Source organism: Microtus oregoni, unplaced genomic scaffold (assembly GCF_018167655.1).
Source record: "Microtus oregoni isolate MIOR12 unplaced genomic scaffold, Mior012 000021F_ref0000039, whole genome shotgun sequence".
NCBI classification, from domain to species: Eukaryota; Metazoa; Chordata; class Mammalia; order Rodentia; family Cricetidae; genus Microtus; species Microtus oregoni.
The window spans coordinates 13,541,786-13,566,702 of NW_024543080.1; positions in this window are offsets into that span (position 1 = coordinate 13,541,786).

Here is a 24,917-nt window from a genome sequence, read left to right on the forward strand (position 1 = left end):
TCTTTGATGCATAATAACATGTCCACTATATGTAAAAAGACAGAGAGAATAAATAAAGGAGAAAATAATTCCGTACTGAACCAGTATAATGTGGAAAGAAGAATAGAGAAAGTACATGTTATTCCTGTAACTTAAATGTGCTTTATTTCCCCCCAAATTATGTACTTTAATCTCTAGAGAATTTTGCCCATGGTGCTAAATTAATTTTTGACATAAATATTATTTAGACATTAAGTGTGGGAAAGCATAATTGTGTGTAAGAAAGACCATACATTTTATCAATTTCAACTTCAGAGTTTTCCTAACTTTTCTTAATAAACTTACTTATTATCTGCTAAGAAATAAAGAATAAGAAAAGAGGGAAAGAGAAATATAAGACAGAAAGAAATACAGAAAAAGAAAGAAAGGAGGGAGAAATGGAGAAAGAAAGGGAGGGAGGGAAAAATGGAGGAAAGGAGGGGAGAAAGGACAGAAAAGGAAAGAAAGAAGGAAGGAAGGAAGAATGGAGCTTATTCTCATCACTTTCTTAGAAAGAACAAAACACATTTTGGGAGACTGGAGTAACAGTTTGTCAATAACAAGCATGAGCAGCCTTTGAAAAAGGTTTGAGTTCAGTTTCTACTACTCAAGTCTGGTGTCACAAAACTGTAATTCTAACTCCAAAAGATCTGATGGACCCTTCTGAGCAAACAAATACTTCATTAATAAATAATAACATCTTGATGTTAAAAGCAAATTTTGTGTATGTTAAATTAAAATATAATGGCACAATTTATCCTGTTCCTTTTCCTTCTTTCAAACCCCTTCCATTTCTCTTCTCTCCAATACTTCTCATGTTTCTTCATCAAAACAAGTTGATGACTTCTTTTTCTTTATTATTGTTACACACATACACACACATGCACACATACACATATACACACAAATACAACCTGCAAAGTTCATTTGTTTTCCTTGTGTATATTATTTCAGGAATGATAAATTTGTATTGAATAAGCAGTTGCATTTTGGTGGTTCATTCAGTAAAATGATCTTAGAATAGGTTTTTGTCTAAAGTTATGATGTTACTCTACAAGAGTAGTTGACTAATTTTCTTGTACCTGGAAAGTCAAAATAGACAGATGTTGATTACTACTAAGTTAAATGTACTGATATTGCAAATTTTGAAAAATCTTATCATATGGCCTATTATTATTGTCTATAGGGATCATGTAAAGATAGAATTATATAGTGCTTCCTTCTAATGGTAGTTTAGAATATACTCTCTGGTTGTATGAAAGCTAGACCAACGGAGAATTATTTCAGGTTACACATAGCATATATCTTCTGAGTCCTGTGTTTGAGATGGATTTTGTAAGGCTCTGGCAAAGCTAGTTTCTGAACCCACTTTTTAATAATAGGGGCACCAAACATTAGGTCCGAGCAAAGGAAATTTTACAATCTCAAGGTAAAACTTAGATACAGATTGCCTTATTTTACAATCTCCATTAACAGAGGCTTTTTTTTTTTTTTTTTTAGCTAAACTAGTGTTTGTCCTTAATCTATTGTCTTTCTTTGTACTTTTAGGCGGTATTTACTGACATTCTGTGTTCTCCACTTTGATGCTGCCAGTTTCACATAGCAGGGATAATGCATAACACAGAGGTCATATATCTATTTCCTAAAAGTTGACTCATCTAATATTCATAGGCTAGCTCTCAGTTTGCAGAGAGATGCTTTGGCCTTGTAGAGCTATGGGTTGTCAAACCATCAGGTCACAGAGGGTGAAGCTTCTGATTATCAACTTTTCCATAAAACACTTTGGCATTGAGTATTTCATAGACTTAGAGTTACTCTACTTTTTTTTTTTTTTTTTTTTTTTTTTTTTTTTTTTTTTTTTTTGGTTTTTCGAGACAGGGGACAGGGTTTCTCTGTGGCTTTGGAGCCTGTCCTGGAAATAGCTCTGTAGACCAGGCTGGTCTTGAACTCACAGAAATCCACCTGCCTCTGCCTCCCGAATGCTGGGATTAAAAGCGTGTGCCACCATCGCCTGGCTTCTACTTATTTTTATTTTTGTCTGTGAGCATATATTTTTATGTGAAATATTAAACCTGCCCTTTTAAAAAGGTTAACAGCATCCCTCTCAACCTTTTTTTCTTAAAAAGTTCATTTTAATAGCATATAGATGTCAAATACTTTTTGGAGAAAACAAAACTACAGATAACAGAGCTAGAATAATCTTTTAATTCCATGGTGTAAAGTCTGTGGTGTTGGAGGCCCTGGAAATATAAATCATATGAAACAGACAATTCAGATGTCAACCCAAAGGAGGAGCGACTCTGATGTAGTTTTTTCCTGTCCAGGCAAGGCCTTCAGTACCATCAACTCTTGAAAGTGTTGCTCACTTTTTCTAAGGCATCTTGGTGTCTTCCTAATACCTGCATTGTATTGCATAATCTCTGGTGCTGTCTATATGTATTCTCATGATTGCCTTTCAATCTTTTTTTTTAAATTTTTTTATTGAGAAAAAGAAAAGAAAAGTTTCCACCTCCTCCCAGTCTCCCATTTCCCTCCCCCTCCTCCCACCCTTCTCCTCCTCCCCCCACTTCTCTCCCCCTCCCTCTCCAGTCCAAAGAGCAGTCAGGGTTCCCTGCCCTGTGGAAAGTCCAAGGTCCTTCCCCCTTCATCCTAGTCTAGGAAGGTGAACATCCAAACTGGCTAGGCTCCCACAAAGCCAGAACATGAAGTAGGATCAAAACCCCGTGCTATTGTCCTGGGCTTCTCATCAGCCCTCATTGTCCGCTATGTTCAGAGAGTCCGGTTTTATCCCATGCTTTTTCTGTCACAGTCCAGCTGACCTTGGTGAGCTCCCAATAGATAGCACAATCTTATACAATAAAGGATCTTCTGGAGGCATTACCATCCCTGACTTCAAACTCTATTACAGAGCTGCAGTAATGAAAACAGTGTGGTACTGGCATAAAAACAAAGAAGTCGACCAATGGAATCGTATAGAAGACCCGGATTTTAACCCACAAACCTATGAACACCTCATTTTCGATAAAGGAGCTAAAAGTATACAATGGAAGAAAGAAAACATCTTCAACAAATGGTGCTGGCACAACTGGATGTCAAAATAGATCCATATCTATCACCATGCACAAAACTCAAGTCCAAATGGATCAAAGACCTCAATATCAGTCAGAACACACCGGAACCTGATAGAAGAGAAAGTGGGAAGTACCCTACAACAGATGGGCATAGGAGATCGCTTCCTATGTATAACCCCAGAAGCACAGACATTAAAGGCAACATTGAATAAATGGGACCTACTTAAACTGAGAAGCTTCTGTAAAGCAAAGGACACTGTCACTAAGACAAAAAGGCAACCTACTGACTGGGAGAAGATCTTCACCAACCCTGCAACAGACAAAGGTCTGATCTCCAAAATATATAGAGAACTCAAGAAACTAGACTTTAAAATGTTAATTAACCCAATTAAAAAATGGGGCACTGAACTGAACAGAGAATTCTCAACAGATGAAGTCCAAATGGCCAAATAACACTTAAGGTCATGCTCAACCTCCTTAGCGATCAGGGAAATGCAAATCAAAACAACTTTGAGATATCATCTTACACCAGTCAGAATGGCTAAAATCAAAAACACCAATGATAGCCTTTGCCTTTCAATCTTATGGACAAATATATGGGGGAGGTCAAGAAAATGACTTTTAATTTAGCTATATAGTTTTGATATATAGAAAATATACTAGAACATGCTTCATAACTAGATCTATTTGTCCCATGAGTACTATAGACACTTTAAAGGCTCCTTTGTTTCTTTAAGCTCAGACTAACTGCACAGATTTAGCTCACTTTCACTTCAGAGCATTTTCAAACTAAAGACTTTTTGTAAGTAGATCCAATGTTTGGAACTTTGCAGCTACGTACCAGAGTTGCAGGTGTCTAACCAGTTACTACACAAGCACCCCAGGAAAAAATGCTAGTTTTTTGCTTATCAGTTTGCTAACAAAAGACTTATGTCTCAAAGTTATCTCACCGGGTACTGTAACTCCACCCTCTGATCATGGTCTGTTCTTACTCTTGTAACCCTGGACCATTGTGAAATGGCTCAGCTCCTAATCGCTGATTCTAGAAATGTGCTTTTGACCAGTGAGAGGTAACTCTGTAATTTTTTTTATTGCTTCAAGGCTTCTGTAGGAAGAAGAGGTTTTAGTAGAATAGTAGAATAGAGAAGTTAGAAGAAACTAGGAGGAATTAGGACAGGATAGTTAGAAAAAAATACAAAACAATAAAGAGACTGATAGAGAAAAGCATGTTTGAGAGAAAGATTTTGCCCTCAGGAAAAGTCCTTTTTGCTTTGTTTCACTTTCATGATGAACCCTGCGAGGGCCTAGGGGCTGGAAACTGAAGACTCCTGTTGTAGTGATAAAGAACTGCTACAGTTTATAGATTCATTGTGACCTTCATATTTTTGCTTCAATTCAAATGTCATAGTCAGACTGACCGCATGACAATCTCTTTATATAATAAAAAGTAAAAATATTTTTTGCTACTCCAAGATTATCTCCTTTGAATATAAGAGTTTGGATACAAGGTAGATCTTGGATCACATATTACCTGTTGGCAATTAAGTTTTAGTTTTGTCTTCAAGGAATACTTAAGAACTGATCTGAAAAAAGCATAAATGTTCAATGATTTATTATTCAGAGATGTAACATTTGTTTTCTGAATTTTTTACTCAGAAATAATATTTGAAAAACATTGATAGAGTAGAAAATGATTAACCACCACCAAATAGCTGTGAGAAATGGACTTTATACACTCTAAAATATAGAACTACATGTCTGAAACATGGGATTGCTTGTCAAAAAAATATAATACAGAAGTAGAGTTTTAGAAACCAAAAAGACAATTCTTTTTTATTTGTTTGTTTTTGGAACAGGATTTCACTGTGTTGTGTAGCTCTGGCTGTCCTGAAACTCAGTTTGTAGATCAGGTTGGCCTCTAACCCACAGCCGTACCTGCCTCTGCCTCATTGCCTTGATTTTATAATTTTTTCATATTTTTAATTAATTTTTGATAATTCATATAGGGCTATTAAAATTTACATTTTCTAACTCATTCCTTTGAAATCCAAATACTCCCTCAGAGGTTCATGATCTCTTCTTTGTTAATTAGACACTCATACAGACACACACACACACACACACACACACGGAAAAGCAGCTGAGTCAATGTGGTGTAGCTGCTCATAAGTACATGTGTTTACATCTGATCCTTTGGGATGTTCCTTCTATATAAAGAGCTATCTTATTTGTTAAGGAAAAAGATGAAATCATAAAATGTGTATGTAAGTTATTGAAACTTTATAATATTATACTGAGTGAGGTAGCTAGACCTTGATTTTTTACTTAAAAATTTCATTAAGCTTAAGGCAACTTAGGCATTTTGGTTTGTGGTTCAAAGTAATGGATGTCTTTGTTATATGAGTATCTGGACCATTTGTATGTAAAATATGTAAAAATAACTAACACAGTCTTAAAACTGAAAGTAAATTTGTTAGGTAAACACTGAACTTACTTTGCTTAAAGAGTTATAGGTGCCACTAGGTACTTACTCAAAGAATGAAATGGTATGGAAACAAGATTCAAATGTAAGCATAATAAAATTCATGCTGAAAAAATATAGACCACAAGATGGAGCTGGAATTTCACTTTCTTTTAAAATTAAATGACAATTGACTCAAATATTTTTAACTGCACAAAAATTATTTAGGTCTATACAAAACCAGTGGTTTTTAAATCATCATCTAAGATTTTGATTCTTTCACAAGTACTCATAGTTTCAGCTAAAATAAAATCATTTTTAAAAATTTAACTCTAAAATATACACATCAAATTTATTATTATTAGAAACGAAGTGCAAATTTCTTCAGGCCTACATTCATGCTTATTTGCAGTTCAAGAATCCAGTAACACCTGACACTTTTCTTTTCTTTTTATTTATTTATTTATTAAAGATTTCTGCCTCCTCCTTGCCACTGCTTCCCATTTCCCTCCTCCTCCCCCAATCAAATCCCCCTCCCTAATCAGCCCAAAGAATAATCAGGGTTCCCTGCCCTGTGGTAAGTCCAAGGACCACCCACCTCCTTCCAGGTCTAGTAAGGTGAGCATCCAAACTGCCTAGGCTCTCACAAAGCCAGTATGTGCAGTAGGATCAAAAACCCATAGCCATTGTTCTTGAGTTCTCAGTAGTCCTCATTGTCTGCTATGTTCAGCGAGTCCGGTTTTATCCTGTGTGAAGGCATAAGTCACAAACAATGCCACACCAGTTTGGAATTATGATTAATAGGGTGGTATTTATTTAAAGAAGAAAAAACTTACAGATGGCCATCCCAGACAACAGCCCTCTATGCAACCAGGAAGGGAGTCTAGTCGCCAGTGGAGCAGGAAGTGAAGAGAGAGGAGAGGGAAGTGGCCGCTTTTTTAAAGGGAGAAGAGACCACGCCCCAGTGGGCTGGTATCTCAGCTGTATAGGCTGGAGGAGTGGGAGGACCTCCTGCAACACCAATGCTTTTTCAGACCCAGGCCAGCTGGCCTTGGTGAGTTCCCAATAGAACATCCCCATTGTCTCAGTGTGTGGGTGCACCCCTCGCGGTCCTGAGTTCCTTGCTCATGCTCTCTTCATCAGGCAATGAAAGGAGACAGAGACCTTCATTGGAGCACTGGAAAGAAATCTCAAGGTCCAAATCAGGAACACCTGACTCTTATTTTCAGTTAATATTTGAATGAACTGATAGAATCATGAGAAATGCCTGAAGTACGAGAAAGGGAATGGACCAGACTGATCATCTAACAGATACTCTAGAACATGGAATCTTATTGCTGGACTGTCCCATGTTGTCTGGAATCTGGAATCTTTTTTTTTTATCAAATTGTAGTTTTTTTATTTTTTATTTTTTGTGAAGTTGGCTCATTTTGCTGTTCAGATTGATATTTGGCCTTTACCACAGCCAATCCGTTCTAGCTTACCTACTCTGCGATTCCAACGCAAGAGCTTGCTGTGATATCAAATTCCATTCATAAAAGTGAGGCAATGTTATATCTACCATATAATGAGTAGAGACAATATTTAAGCCAGGCTGAAGAGAAGTGTGGATGTGGTTGGTGAGTGGAACTTTTGTTAATAATTAGCAAAATGATAGTTGTGAAAGAATACTTTAGTCATAGTATGCGAAATTGATTGTTTTTACATCCATATATGGGATGTACATGTAATTTAAATGTAGTTGTGATATTTTCATAATTCTCATTCTTTCATCTTTTTTACTTGGTACAATAAAAGAAAATTAATTTTATGAAAATTATGTGCAGAATCCATTTCCCTAAATTCTCTCTTGAATTTCTATAGTTTGAAAAAATAACCATCTTCAATGTGGTAAACCTAAAATTTTATAATAGCAAAAGCATTTCAATTAACAGTAGGATAGAAAGAGGAAAGAAAAAGCTATAAAATAATTTTTATCCTGAGGGTCACATTTGCCTTCTGTATATTCAAAGAAAGGGTAACAAGGACAACCATAAGAAATTAACCTCTCATTTGTTTAGGTACCTTAAGAATGAAGATGTGATCCCAATGCTAGGAAAGCCATAACCAGATTAAGGTACACAATTGTCACACACTTGCCTGGGACTTATGTCAGTCCCAAGCTGACTCTGTAGTTTTCGGTCCAGAGTCATAAGAGCTCATGTTACCTGTCTCTGTGTGTTCCCCTGTCATAACCTTGACTTCTCCTAGATTCTGCAATCCTTCCTTTCTTTCTTCAGCAAGAAAGCCAGTTCAGCCCCGTGCTTGGCTGAAGATCTGTGCATCTGCTTCCATCACTTACTGGATGAATGTTCTCTGATAACAGCTGGGATGTCACCAATCAGATTACAGGAGAAGGTCAGTTCAGGCATTGACTCTGCTATTGCTAAGAGTCTTAGCTGGGGTTATCCATATAGATTTTTGAGAGTTTTTCTGGCAATCAGATTTCTCCCTAATCCTAAAATGCTATCCATGCCATCAAGATAACTTTCATTATTCTCCTAGTCCTTCCTGTCTCTAATCCACCCTCATCTCCCCTAAAACCTACCCACAGTTTACCCAGGAGATCTCTTCTTTTTTTTTTCTTCACTTTTTTTTATTGAGAAAAGGAGAAAAAAAAAAACAAGTTTCCACCTCCTCCCAGCCTCCCATTTCCCTCCCCCTCCGCCCACCCTATGCCCTCTCCTCCTCCTCCCACCTTTCTCCCCCTCCCCCCACTCCTTTTCCCCTCCCTCTCCAGTCCAAAGAGCAGTCAGGGTTTTCTGCCCTGTGGTAAGACCTAGGCAATTCTTAGTTAAGGGAGCCACCTTAGGGTGGGCAAGAGACTTGACCCTAGAGGGGCTCCCAGGTGTCCAAGCCGAGGTCCCCAGTTATTTCCTTGGTCAATTGAGGATAGGGAACCTGAAATGACCCTATCCTAGAGCAATACTGATGAATATCTTGCATATCATCATAGAACCTTTATCTGATGATGGATGGAGATAGAGACAGAGACCCACACTGGAGCACTGGACTGAGCTCCCAAGGTCCCAATGAGGAGCAGAAGGAGGGAGAACATGAGCAAAGAAGTCGGGACCACGAGGGATGCACCCACCCACTGAGACAGTGGAGCTGATCTATTGGGAGCTCACCAAGACCAGCTGGAATGTGACTGAAAAAGCATGGGATAAAACTGGACTCTCTGAATATGGCGAACAAGGAGATCTCTTCTATTTCCCCTTCGCAGGATCATCCATGAGATTTGCTTTGGATCTTCCTTGTTACCTAGCTTGTCTAGTGGTGTGGATTATTGCCTGGCTATCGTTTACTTATGGTTAATATCTACTTATGAGTGAGTATATACCATGTTTTTCTTTTTGGGTCTGAGCTACCTCATGCTTGAACTGGCTTTTGGGAATTCAACTCCCAACCTGTGTTGCCTTGCCCAAACTTAATTCAGGAGAAGGGGTTGATCCTGCCTCAACTTGATGTGCCATGCTGTATTGACTACTATGGGAGGCCTGCCCCTTTCTGAATGGAGATGGACAGAGGGTATTGGGGAATATAAGAAAGGAGGAAGGAGAGAACAGGAGGAGAAGATGGAGGGGAAACTGTGATCAAACAAATGAAAAAAATTTAAAACAGAAAAATTCATAGACCAAAAAACAATGAAAATGCGAAAAATATGAATTTCCCAGGAAACTTTCTACTCCCATGCTTGGAACTGATGTAAAGGAAATGGCCCTGAAGCTCTGTGACAGAGTGAAAGAGAAGTCAACGGATGTGGAGGCTCTTGCTGGCATCTGTTTTGTGCCATTTATTCTTCCCAAAGGCCACTCATGAAAAACAGGAACCAGATTTCTTTGTGCCTGTCTAAAAGGAAAAAGGAAAACATCATTTAGAGTAATAATTCATGTTTTGTAATGTCTGCATCTGAGGAAAGTGAGTTCTAGTTTCTATGATCTGCCTTAGGCAAAATGAAATCTGATCTATCATGTTTACTTTATAATTTTCAGAGTTCTGGAAGGTAGAAAATTACCTGAAGATTTGTTTTTATTTAGTATTTTATTTCTGATTTTTTCCTTTTGTTCCTTAATTTTTTTCATAAACTATATTTTGATCATATCTCCTTCTCTGAAATTGTTCCCACTCACCCAAATTCACGTTTTTATCTTCTCAATTAAACATTTCAGGAGTTGTCATCTTTAGCAATTGTGTGTCTTTTTAACAGGCAATTTTCCAAATTCCAGTTAACTCCTGTTTTTGCATAGATTCAATTGGCAAAGTTAATTTTATTACAGTATAGGAAAAACTAACTTGCTGCATGGATTGTCAAAGTAGAAAAATGTGGAAACACACTTGGTCTCCTTATTAGTTCTGTTCTTGATTACATCTTAGGGTGGTTAATTTTTAATCTCTTCCATGTAATACATATGGCCAGATACTAAAATAGTAGCACAAGTTTAGGAGAAACATTTTTGTGGAGAGAACTATGTATTCAACTTAAAATACCAATGTTTTAAATTTAAGACATAAGTGTATTCAAATGAAAGACTATCTGAACCTCTAAACAGCGCAAATATTTGCTGTTAATTACCCTTTCTCCTGGTTCTAAAACATCATCATGAACATGTGAAATTTCGTTGTTCTCAGCTCTCCACTGAGCAATTTATTTTTCTCTGCGCCAAAGATGCAGCCACCAGGAATTCAGTATCACATCGACTATTTACAAACTGGTTTAATGGCATCATAAAAACATTCACAAAATAGCATTAAAGGTCAGCAATAAACTTGCTAAATCTTCCTACCTCTTAAATATATGGGTGGCCAGCCTATCCCCCAAGGATCGGTGTTTGAAAATTAGCTGCTGAGCATGCACTGCAGTTAATCCTCATAACTGTTTAAAGATGATGCCTCAGCAATGCAATAAACCATTCTCTTGAATAATAAACCCTTCTCTGGAGCAAATCAGTAGGTAATAATGCCATGTAAAAAAGCTGAAGACATAGGAACTGTAAGACCCCTATTAATAGCCGACATATAACAGACCCATAGAGTAATTAATCATTTCCACGTGAATTCTGAAACAAAAGCAATTGTGTTAAAAACATATAAAATAGATACCAGACAATTATGTAAGATGAATATTATTTGAGTCTGGCTCTCTTACATAGGTGTTTCCTAGGTAACCTGAAGAGTAAAATGTGGGTATCTCAAAACAATCACACATTCGAGTACCAAAACATTAAAAACTGCTTTGTTGCCTATATCTTTACTGATTCACAAAAGCAGATTCCAATTTAAACAAAATCCAGGAAGGGTTTGGAAATAAGCAGAACTCATCTATACCCATGCTGTCACTTTATTTCTGTTGTTACTGGCACTTTCTCTTCTTGTGCTTAGATAATCTGATGAATTCACCTGAAGAGGCATTCATGTTCTTGTTCAGATAAATATAAATGGAAATATAATTCTCTAGCAGCAGAGGAATTGCTAAATCCTACTCTATGTTTTTATAATACTCAGTCTTCTGAGAATAGTTGATATTTAGTTGAACCGTCATTAGAATTCTTTCCACAGCACATAGTTGTGATTTGGTTTATAGCTGTTCTTAACACATTATCATCTGACAGTAAGGTAAATTTTAAGAAAGCTGAATGATACTATATTTGGATATAACAAAGTAGTCCTATGGCCCTTTGATGATTAATCTTCATTGAAAAATTGACATGGTTCCAAATCATCCTGCAAACATCCCTGTTTGTGTCTGTAAGGGTCTTTCCTGAGTGGTTTAACAGAGATGAAAAAATCTGACATCCATGAGGGTCACCATTCCATGGACTCAGACTCTGTACTGAATATAAAGGCAAAAGTATATAAAGCCCCAGGATTTGCCTGTGCTGCCTGCCTGTAGCAACAATGTCAGCAGCCACATCATGGTCCTGTGTTCATACTTTCCCTGCCATCATTGACTATGATTTCAGATTGTAAACCAAAAAAAAAAAAACCTTTTTTTTTTCTTTCCTTCCTTCAAGTTTTCCTCCTCCCTCTCTTCCTTCCTTCCTACAAACTGTCATGTATGCTGCTTTAAAATCTCATTTGCCAGTTCACCCCACTTTGTGGTTTTAGAGTATAATATCACATAACAATGCAAGCTGAATAGGAGACCAAAGCTTTTCAGGAGGTGGTCTAGATTTTCTCAACAAAAGTAGGAGGGAAACTAGGAAGAAACTGCAGTTACCATGAGTATGCAGAGGTTAAGAGAAACGGTTAAAGGAGAGTTGATTATGATCCCAGTGCATTGTATACATACATGAAACTGCCAAAGCAACAAAAAGTAAGAGAAAAGGGGTCCTAAAGTCAAGCAGTCATGATTTCAAGTAGCCATCTTGTAGAAATTCAAACTCATTGGAAAGACAGAAAATAAGCTGAGAAGTCTGCTGATAATCTCCATGTTGGAAGATAACCATCTATGGGAGTGTTTCCCAGGTTTAGCCTCAATGATAGTACAGTTGCAGTAGAAGTATCAACATACATCTAATGCCAGTAGAAGAAAATGGAAGCCATCCATGTAAAGCTAGATGCAAGAGTCACCAGGTCATTCGTGCTTGTATTAAGATTCCAAATGGATGCCAAGGGAAGACAATGTGGGTAAGTTTGGATTCTCTCTGGAAGACTGTAAAATACCTCTGGATGAAATTGTGAAAGTGGCAACTGAATTTCAATATATATATATATATATATATATATATATATATATATATATAGAGAGAGAGAGAGAGAGAGAGAGGAGTAGGTAGAGTCAGAGAGACATCATGTAGCTGCCAAAGGAGAAAAACAGCACCACTAGAGGACCTTACTGGTAGGTCACAGCCTGATAGCAATTTGCAGATTAATAGTAATGGGTTAATTTAAGATGCAAGAGTTAGTAAATAAGCAGGTTGAGCTAATAGGTCAAACTCTTTTGCAATTAATATGTTTTTTGTGTTTTTATTCAGACTTGAAGACTGGGAAGCAAATGAGAAGTCTCTTACTACAGGCTAGGTGGTAAAAATCAGGCTCTATCCAATAGTGATTCACAGACCTCTCGCTAGACATTTACTTCTCAAAATAAGATAATGTCTATGTTATATCAATTTACTAGTGCTTGTTACCATATTGCACAGAGTGGAAAATTGACACACAAGTGACTCTTGTCACTGCTTTTAAGTGCAGATTTTCATAATTCCAACTTTTTAAATTGACCCTATATTCTGATTTATATATACAGATAACGACAAACTTTTAAAGTTAAAAGAATTATGTCACTTGTAGGCAGTCTTTCAGTAAAAATACCAATTAATGCCAGCAAACAACCTTTTTGTCGTCACTCTCTTAACCTTAAAATGCCTTAAAGGATTAATTTTCCATGTCAACTTAACACATACATCTTCAGGATAGATATAGCATACATCAGACCAAGACTAATATCAATTATTGTTTTAGAACAAACCTCTTGTTAAAAAGTTAACAATACAGATAAGCTATTACCTTGATTTTGGAGTTGTTTGTAGACAGCTTTATAACTTAAACATTGCCTAATATAGCTTAATGCCTTTGAAAATAACCATTAGCGAAACTCTTAATTTAATCTTTTTTCCACCCTACATGCCCTTCCCTTCCACCCCTCTGAGTCCTTGCTTACAATGCGCATGTTTTAGTTTCCTTCCATTATTTTTTTAAAGTAAAATCTTAATCATCCTTTAAGAACTTTTCTGAAGTCAAATTAACTACTTCTATTTTTACTTTGGTTATTAATTTGTGTTCTAATACTTTGCTTTGAAACTGGGGCTGTAATCAGCACATACTTCTGTGAAAGAGATACATAGGATAAACCATCCTTAAAAGTAAGGAATACAAATAAGTAAAATTCCGTCCAGAAAGCAAGCATTTGAAAATAATTTTCTGAGGGGACTAGATTGCTCAATGGGTCAGGGTATTGATTCCTACCACCTACATGATAGTTCATGCACTTTTATGAAGTCTGTGGGTACTAGGCATACAGGTGATACGCATACACACAAGGTAGCAAATCACTCATACCCATTTTATGAATAAATATAAAAAGAAAGAAATGATTTTTTTCAGTGAAAAGTTTAACTGAGTTACATGATTCAATAACTTTCATTTATAATGACTATGTTGTTTTGATAAGAGTATTAACTTTAAGTGAAAATTTTCTGTCCCATAGACTATCATCTTTTGCTTTTGATTTTACATATCTTAGTACTGTTTTTTTTTTTTTTTCAGTTGTCTTCAACAGTCCAAAGACAGGCTGGAGCACTGGTGATTTCTTCTGTCACTTTTCTACAAAATTCTTCACAGAGTCTTGAAGAACAAGATCTAAAAATAATCAAAATGCCACCACAATCATTATAATGTCAACTTTTTAACTTTTGGGGAACGACTGACATAGTGCATAAAGACATGGACTCACAAAGTAATCTGTCTTTTTCATGATTATTGCTATTCAGAATGAAGATGGTTACTTTTGAAATTACTATTTAAACACTCACTGTACAAAAGTATTCTGCCACTATAATTTCTCAATGATAAGGGAGAATGTATAATTTTAGAGATTTATTCTTTCTAAGGAATTCATAAACCTTTTCTATGGTTAAAATAAATGTCAGGGTTATAATGGTAATGTCAGCAATGCTTGCAAAGATAATGACAAAACAGTGGAATTGAAATCAGTGAATAAGTTTAAATAAGAATTAAGTGGGGCTAGAAATATACAATTGGAAAAAACAAGAGGCAACCTGAATGGCACCCTAGACCAGTACAATTTTAGAAATGTATTGTAGCACAGAATCATGGAAGTGCTTTTGTATTCGAGATGCAGGATCTGCCAAACCAGCCCGAACTAGAACTAACATGAGTGAGGAGAAAAAGGACCAGCTATCATCTGTATATCCATATGATTAACCATCATGTGTCTGTTACTATGACACATCAGAAAATCCTGAATGAGAACCAAAAAAAAAATGCTGAGCCATTTTGCTAGAACTGTGTATGTATTGTACAGAAGAAAGGAATGTTTAACCAAAAATCAATTATACTGTTCAGGCTATATCTTATTAAACTCCTATAAGACCAAAAAAGTACATTGCTGTAGATTAAATCTCCACAGTCAGATGAATGAAGTTATGGCTTAGACTCATTAACCATGTTAAATATCCCATCTATATGCTGGTGTCTAGGTGTTCATTTTCAATTCCTCAGGAGTCAGTGGAAGGCAAATATCTGTGAGCTAAAGGAAAGCCTGATACACATATTCAGTTCCAGTCCAGGGAAGACAGCATGTTGTGACCCCGCCTCTAAACATAAAACAAACAACACTCAAAGCAAAGTTCAACACTTCTGATTTCTTAAACACGTTTTGAAATTTTTAAAAAGTTAAACAAGAAAAGTGTAGATGAGAATATAAAGATATCTATTTAGTAAATCACAAGAATTACGGAATTTTCCTTAGTATATCATTTCAATGATTCCATTGTCTTAAATCTCAAAGTAAATACAAGCATTAATTCATTACTTGAATGATAAGAATTATATTTTATATGGGTCTATTTTCATTTTTCAACATGTTGATATCCAGTTATGCCAGCACCATTTGTTAAATATGCTTTCCTTTTTCCATTTGCCATTTTTTGCTTCTTTGTCAAAATCGGTGTTCAAAGGAGTGTTTATTGATATCTGGGTCTTCTATTTGGTTCTATTGGTCCTCCTATCTGTTCTTATGCCAATACCAGGATGTTTTCAGTACTCTAGCTCTGTAGTAGAGTTTGAAGTCAGGGATTGTGATTCCTCCAGAAGTCCTTTTATTGTACAGGATTGTTTTGGCTATCCTGGGATTTTGCTTTTCCATATGAAGTTGAGTACTATACTTTTGAGATCTGTGAAGAATTTTGTCAGACATAGAAAGACAATTATCATATTTACTCACTCATAGATGGTTTTTAAACATAAATGAAAGAAATCCAGCCTACAAACCACAATCTCAGAGAGCTTAGACAACAATAAAGACACTAAGAGAGACTTACATAGATTAATTTACATGGGACATAGCAAAAGACAAGATATCCTGAGTAAATTCGGAGCATAGGGTCTTTCAGGGAGAGTTGAAGTAGGGAGGGGAAAGGCAGGGAGGGGAGCAGAGAAAAATGTAGAGCTCAATAAAAATCAATAAAAAGAATTATATTTGAAATATGAATACCATATATATTAATGCACATAATGTAAACAAATATATTTACCCACCTCTTATTTCTTCTATAGATTTGAATATTTTATAAGCAAAATGAAATGTTCCAAATAAAGAAATATTATGTATTATTATACTCTCTGTTTTATGATATTACAAACTCAAAAATACATGTTTTTGTAGAATTATTATAAAAGTCTACTGCAATTTGTAAGTAATGGAAAGTTTCGAACTATGAAAGATAAGTAATCATACTTTTCAAATTAGTATCTCTCATAAAGTGGAAGATTGGTTGCTGCTTATTTACTGAGATAATATAAAGATGAGGCATTACATAAAAGAATGAAATTCTCTTGTTGTTACTATTGTGGAGACATAAAAAAGAGAAAGGATCCAAGATGAGAGAGGCAATATTGGCATTAAGATGCTGTTATGAAATGGATTGAGAGGGTAAATCATGAGTACTACCTGGAGTATGTGAGAAACAACACTAATTGCTACCTAGAGCCTTAATGGTGTAATTGAAAGTTCTGAAGCTTTATTGTGGGGCAATATTTCTCTAGAGATAAGAGCTGAAACCACTCACTATTCAAAGTCATTTTCTAATATCTTTACAATATAAATAAAACATGTTATGAATGTGTATAAAGATTAAATGAGATAGCTACTAATTATACTATATTAGTTTAAAAAATAATCTTTCAAAAGAAGTTTTATGCATGTTACTATTTTATAAATTATGCTGAACAATCACCCATATACAAATGAAACATACAAGAAAATAATAAATTCTACTCTGTTATATGTTTTGTGATTGTGTGTGTTAGCTGTTCATATGTGTAGTTTGTACCTGTATGTTTCTGTGTATGTGTAAAGGTGGTATAAAGGCAAGGGTACTACCATCAATCTACCCAGTCATAGACAACTTATTTTGTGTCCACCTATTCTCTTGAGTTTTTGACCGAGGTCACTTGTTCATTTCCCAGTTGTGCAGACCTGAAATAATAGGACAGAAACTGTATTATTACATCACTGCTTGGCCTTTTCAGCTTGGCATATTTCTAGATAACTCTTACATCTTAAATTAACCTATTTCTATTATCTTATTATTTTACCACGAGACTTTTGGATTACCAGAAAGTCTTTCCCCTCTAGCAGCTACATGGCATTTCCCCGACTCTGTCTACTCTTTCCTTTTCTATCTGCTTGGAATTTCTGCCCATAGCAACAGGCCCAAAGCAGCTTCTTTATTAAGCAGTGATATCTACCTCGTATAGAGGGGAATCCCATGTCACTTGGCAGTAGAGACTAAAAGCTCTCAGTTTTTGTGAAAGAAGAGAAGTGGAAGCTGAATTACATTTGATTAACGCAGTAAAAGATATAACTATGCTCCTGAAGACATGAAGGCCTAAAGAGCAACATCTTTTCCAAAATGACATAGGGGGAATTGGTGAAGGGAACTTCCAAGTACATCAATAATCAAAGGTGTAGATTTTATGCAAGTTGTGGGTTGAGACCAATGCATTATAAGGCAATAAATGTTCTGAAGATAATTGGAAGGAAGTGAGCTCAGGGGAAATAATGAAGTATAAATGGCAGTGTTTATTAGAAACATTACAGTCATTAATCCAGTCCTCACAGAGGCACTATGGCTGCATTAAGTAAGTTAGAATTTGGACAATATAGATTTAGAGACTGACAATATGCCTTTCTTACTTAGAGATCAATATATCACATTTATCTTATATAATTTTTGCTGCTTAATTTCCAACTCCAAAATTTGAGTGCCCAAAGCAACATGTTTATCATAGAGGCTTGAGGTTTAATAAGTCTTTTACAGAGAAAGATTCCTGTATTTATATAATTAATGTATGTATTAACAAAGGAGAGTGTGCTGATGAGACTTAATTAAGGACATTCAGCATAGACTATGGAGTTGTGAGTTCATAAAAACTATAATTTTGGAAGTACAGAAATTCCTTTACCAATATTTAACCTTGAATTAACTGAAGCACATTAGAATGTATATGTTCAGGAAGTATGAAAAATATCTCAATGTAAAACAAATTTGAAGCAAAATTATGATTTTCCTCAGTTTTTATTTATACATATGTTTAAAATAAATACTTATTGAATATTAGCATAAGATTATTCTTATTCTTAAAAGTTCATTAAACTTATAAAATATAATTAATATATATTTTAAAGTTGTGAACAATTTACATACCATTATTTCTATGCAGTAATAAGACTAAAAACATTAAAAAATGAAACATACCATGTAAGCACAATTTACTACATTAGCATGTGTGTTGTCCTTGTTTGGATCATGTTTAGGCACACATGTTGGTGAAACTTTCAGAGGGTCATTTATTCTTCAGATACACAATCTCATACCAAACTCTTGATAGTCTGATTCTTATGATCTTTTTCCCTCAACTTCCACAAGAGCCCTGAGCTTTGGGTGCAGGATTTGCATCGCAGATGCATCTGTTTGGACTGGAATCCACAACTCAGAGTTCCATAGGAAAGAGCACATCAACTGATTATCTAATACCAAATCCTCAGCCATGAAAACATACATGCAAGTAACATAATACAGACTGAGCAGATTCTACTTATACATTTAGGCATGTATACATACATATACTCATATTTTTATATATTTTTTAAATTTCATATAACTCAAAATTATATTACGTGAACATTTGAATTCATATACATGTAAGCTGAGACTGCTTGTTTGTTTCCCTGGCTGCTCAGATCCAAATAAGCACATATAAACTATATTAATCACAACACTTTTGGCCAAAGATTCAGGCATATTTTTAACTAATTCTTACATACTAAATTAACCCATTTCTATTAATCTATATACCATGAGGCTGTGGTCTACCATTAAGACTCTGGCAGACATATTTCTCTTTTGGCAGCTACATGACATCTCTTTGACTCTGCCTACTCTCTCTCTATATCTCTTCCAGCCTGGCTATATTCTGCCCTGCCATAGGCCAAAGCAACTTTATTCATTAACCAATAAAAGGAACACATATACAGAAGGACATCTCATATCATACAAATATTATGTTATATTATATACATGCCTAAGTACATGGTATATGCTATATATTTATTTTTATGTTATTATTTTTATATTTTACAAATATCTTTCTACATTATTATTTTCTTATTTTAAAACTATATTATTATATATTTAGGCATGCATACGTGTAGATACATAATACATTTATGTAACTACAATTAATGACAAAAGAGGTTGTAAATTTGAAAGTGTAAGAAAGGTTTGAGAGGAACAAAGGAAAAAATTATATAATTATATTATAATCATAAAATGAAATATTTAAAGAACATAAATTGCTGCTGCTATGCAATAGCTATACATTAATTTCAAGACAGGTACAACATCTTTCCTTTTTTTCTTATGTAGCATATATGATGACAGAAGGAGAGTTTAGTAAAGATATGATTAACACCATGACAATGTCAATGTATGATTCTTTGTGAATCTGGTGGAATAGGGGCTGATGAAGAAAATCTAAATGAAAAGTTTCTCTCTTACAAGGAAATGATTGTTAGCATTTGAGACCTTACCATGAATGTGGGAGTCAATAAAAATATGAAGTTTTAAGAAATTCTGCTATGGGAGAATACTCATGGAATATTCAAAAATCCAAAGTCAAATGAGGATAGCAAATTAAGCTGGCAGTAGACAGCAGAAAAACTTCTAAAATATGAAATGTAACTCAGAAATGAGAGGACACGGTGATTAGTTGCAGCAGAAACAAGGACAGAGAAAGCTTAGTTCACATTTGAAAACTCCATTATAATTGTAAAACACACCCTTGTATTATACAGAGTTGAGAAATAAAGAGTGCAACTAACTCTTTTCAAATTGTAAACTTGTAAACTTGATCTGCTAAACATTTTCTATCTTGCTTCATCGTTGGAAATCACATGTGGTGAGGTTGCTTCAGTTAGTCAGTGATGACTCTTTCTCTATATACGTATCAAATTCGGCATCAGAGAGAGTGAACCATGACAGGTCTCCCACACAGTGATCTGCATGTGCTAAAAGTTGATGACTTAAGAAAGAAACGTATCCAAGAGACAGGTGAAGCATACAAAATTGCTTTTGCTAAACTCACTCACCTAGAAAATGAGCCCTGCAGTGTTTAGGAATGACTAACAGAAACTGGGAGAGAAGAGGATTTCCTTAGTACCCCTCACCTATTTTGAACTTTACAAAATTAACGGAGTAAACAAGAAAATGGAAAGAATAACACATAACCCTATATTGCAAATTTGCCTTAAAATACATTTCAATGCAACTTCTAGCTGTTTGTTTTTCTGTTAAGCAGTCTTTAGTTAAAGCAGGCTTTTCGACAGCACTATGGAAGTCAAAAGAGCCTAATGATTCTGCTTTTTCTCTCCTTTTCTCTTTCACTCTATCCTCCATAACTTTATGGTAATCATAAAAATTCCTACCAAAGTCCAAGTATACATACACATACAGCTGCACGCTCTTCCTCTACGGTGCTTGGTTTTAAAATGAGTACCATTTAAATTATTAAATTTTAAACATACAAACAGAAAGTTGAGGGTGAATACACACTACTCAGGTTCTTCAAGTGATATCTGATGTTTCATACACAGATGAGTCTCCTTTTTCATAATGTACTCTATGGGTACAAGTGGGAAGAATATGATGGAATACACAGTTTGTTAGTAGATAGTGACAAGTTGACTTTTGTGACTCTAAAGAGAGATTTTCTCAGAAAGCATAAGAACTATTTATTAGATGAATTCTTAAAAGAAGCTTGAACTTCAGAGAGACTTCTCTGACTTGCTGGCTCTAGGAAATAAGCTGCGATGCAGTTTGATGGCTTAGGAGATGACCACATGCAAAGACCTGACAATAACTCCTAACAGTTACAAACCATCATGCGCTGATAGCCAGTATGAGAAAAAACTTTACTCTTAAATAACAAAGAACTAAATTCTCCCAATAGCCACTTAGCCTGGGAGATGGCCAGAAGCATCAACTCATGTTATAACCTGGGCTGAATATTTTGCTAAATCAGCTCTACTAAGATAAGCACATCTTTTATTACGTTCTATTTTTTATGAAAGAAATAAAAAGTGAAGTATAACAATTTTAACTTAGAGTGCAATAAGATTACTTTTCTATTTTGGAGATGTGTCTTCCTTTAAACTAGGTTCCCTAGATCCATAAGGCCTATATCTCTGTTAATAAAGTGACTCCAATTTGCTGGGCTCCTGCATCCTCAACCTCCTTCCCTCCCATAATCATTCCAATTCTGTTCTTAGTGTCATAGTTCTGTTTGGTCAATGACACAGTCTGGTAAAAATTAATTTTATGAGTCACCCTATGTAATTTTTTGTTTTGTACATTTTCTGTGGTGGACCTATTTTAAAAATAATGCAAAATATAAAGGTTTTTGCTTGTCGTATATTTGCTTGTTGTATATTTGCTTGTTGCTATGTTCTCATCCATATACATCTTTCCCAGATTTTTAATTATTAGCACCCTAAACTTTTTAATAATTTTATTGAGTTGTACATTTTTCTATACTCCCCGCCCTTCCTCCCCTCTTCCCTTCTAACTCTCCTATGATCCAAATTCTCTCAATTTACTCAGAAGTTCCTGACTTTTTCTACTTCCCATGTAGATTAGACATATGTGTGTCCCTCTAAATTTTAAAACTCTGCAAGAAACCATATATGTTCTTTCATAGGACCAATTCTATTTAGAGAGTAAATAGATAACAAGAAATAACAAGTTTTGATTTCTTGGACAAAGAAATTGAGAGGGAAGCAGCAAAGAAAGTGGGAGCAGAGAGAAATAAACAGGGTAGCAAAAAATTTAAGGAGATCTGAAGACATATGAAAGCTCTCCATGATAACTTACTATTTTTAAACAATATTAGAGAATAGTAAAATAGAATGTCCCTGAAACTGTGAAAAATTAAAAAATAAGTAAAAAGAAAATGAAGTGGTCTGAGTAGGTTTCTTTAGGAACCTTGAAGGAGTTGAAGGTGGGAAATAAATATGATCAAATTGTATTGAATGGCAAATAATTCAAAAGAAATACAATGCAAACATTTTGAAAATTATATAACTTTTTAATAATAATAATCAATATCATCCGAAGCCTGCTATGTAAGTTCTCAGTACCTGCTTCAAGTATTTTCTCTAAGAGGTTCCACAAGTTTCTTCTTGTTTCACTTTTCCTTATTTGCTGGCTAATGATACTTATATGCCTTTGTTCATTTGTATATTTTTCATGTACCCTTTCTAAGTCATTGTCGGAAGAGAGATTAATTATGTCTGTTACTCTCAAGTCCACACAAATGTAACAAAAACAGCATAGTCACATGAAACAACTTTACAAATATTCATCAAATCAACAATATAGACAGGGAGGAAATGCTGTTAGATACAGTGTCAACTAAGTTTTCCCGACTGTCCTTTATTTCAATGTGTTCTCTTACAGCGTTAGATGAATACAAGTCAAGTGGTTTTATGTTGTCTTGGGCATGATGGACTTGAGCTTGTTGACCGGGAGGCTTTCTCCCCTTTGCCCCTGCCCATGCTGATGTCTACAATGAAGGAATAGAACCAGAAAATCCTGATCAAATTAAAATGCATCCATTTTTAATATTCTAGTTATTGGTATTATGTGATATGTAAATTACACATGATTTTGTTGAAAAGGTACTGCACAGACAGACATTAAAAATACCCACACATTATAAAAAATGCTGAAATACCTTTAATAAAAGAGAGACATATGAGTAGTATAATTTTAAACAAACAGACAGTAAGATGTTTAGTCCATTTATAATAGACTTTCATGAGTGCTTCAACTGGGTTCTTGCTTTAATGTGGAAAATATTGAATAATAAGCAATATTTTTATAAAAGAAGCTATTAAAATGAAATAGTTAGGAAGACAGCCTTTAAAATTGTCTCATGACAGCTAAGAAAAACTTTGAAGAATACAATAAAAGCACTTTAGCTTACTTTTGATTGAAATGGGTGGGAAACAAAATTGAATGAAGTCAAGCTTTGTTTATCTTTGCAAATGGAAATGAGAATTTCCATGAATATAACAATAAATAAAATACAAATACATTTTCAATTGGAATGAAATGTATTCTGGTTGAGAACTTTACATTTGAAATGCAATTTCTTTTGAAACATTTTTTTTCTCCAAGGCAAATATTAAATATTATTGGAATATAGCAAAGTTATCACTGAAGTGTAAATAATCTGTAGTCTGACATTTTATTTTTTCAATAAATGATTGTTATCTGATATAATTGGAAACATATTCTATATTTACTTTATTTCATACATAGCAAGTAGGAATTATTATGGATTAAAACATTATTTTAATATTACAGTCAAACTTCATAGTGTCTGTTTAATAAATCACAGCAATTCTGGCTGAGAGTCTTCTTTCAAATGTTTGTATATTATTATTTTATTGTTTTACTTTATTTCATGTACTTTATTTCATATATTTTTATATATTAAACTATCCATATTCTCCTAATCAACTCAGCATTGATTAATCGTCAGTCATTGATCCTAGACAAAATCTTACCAAATGAATTACTTTGGAGGCAATTTTAGTTGTATACCTTTCTCTAGACATCAGTAGTTGGCCAGTGAGTGTTTATTTGTGTTGGTTTTGAATATTTTAATACAATGGAAATAGTCTATTAATGTCTCTATTTTATTACTGGTTAAGTGGACATTCTATCCATGTTTGTGATGTATTTTTAACCAGGTTTGGAACAGTATTATTTTTATAAAGTAACCATAAATTTCTTAAGTAACTACAGCTTATGTCTACAGAATGGGAGTAGATAAAACATTATTTCTTTTAGCTATGTAAGTTAAGATCATCTATTCTATCGTTGAATATGTTTTTTTTAATTTCTATTTTTATGTAACTTATAAATGACTTCTGTTCAGATAGTGTCTTTATCTACAGACTTACTCATTCATTAAATATTAAGTTGTTAAGTTCCAGCCACAAACAATTTGGGGCCCTGGGCCACAGGAATAGGTATGTCTTTTCAAAGAGCTATCATTTCAGAACTGTTAGCTGTACATGAATATTCCTCAAAGCTCTCAATTGAATAAGAAATTAGATATCAACAAACCAAAAAATCCAGTTAAGAAATGGGAGTACAAGTCTAAATAAAGAATTCTCAACAGAGTAATCTCAAATGGTTAAGATGTGCATAAAGGAATGTTTAACATCTCTAACCTTCAGGGGAATGAAAATCAAAACCACCCTGAGATTCCAATGTACAACTATCAGAATGGCTATGTTCAAAACCCAAGTGACACCTCATTCTGGCCAGGACGTAAAGCAGAAAGAACACTCCTCCGTTGCTGGAGGGAGTGCAGACAAGTCCAGCCACTATGGTTATCAATATGGTGGAATATTCCTGCTGAAAATTGGGACTCATTATTCCTCAATAGCCAATTACACTACCCTTGAGCTTATACCCAAAGGATGTCCCTACCAAAATGGTACTTCTTTCTGACTCTGCCTCCTTTCTCCCAGCATTCCATTTAGTTTTTCCCACCTAGCTCTACTCTGCACTATCAACAGTCCACGACAGTTTCTTTATCCAATAACCAATCATATTCAAAGCATACAGAGCGGGAATCCGATATCATCAGTTTGCAAATTACTGGATATTTTATTCCATCTAGGAACACACATATGTAAGTATATTTTGTTCTCTAACAATAAACAGCCATTATCATACTTGAGCTTTTGTTAAGACAAACTGCTCTCATTTATGTGTGTTACCTGCTAGATGTGGTTGCTCTGGTCCAGATATGTCGTCCTTGTCAGAGAACAGAAAGCTACATGGACATTTTCTTCCTATGGCAATGGTAGACACTTAATATAGCAAAGCCAGAAGTCTTAGTCAATCTGAAGTCTTTATTATGTCCTATGCATTATAATACAGCCATATATAAGGTGATTTTTAAGTTAAGGTATGGAGAAACACACTCCATGAAGTGAATATTGC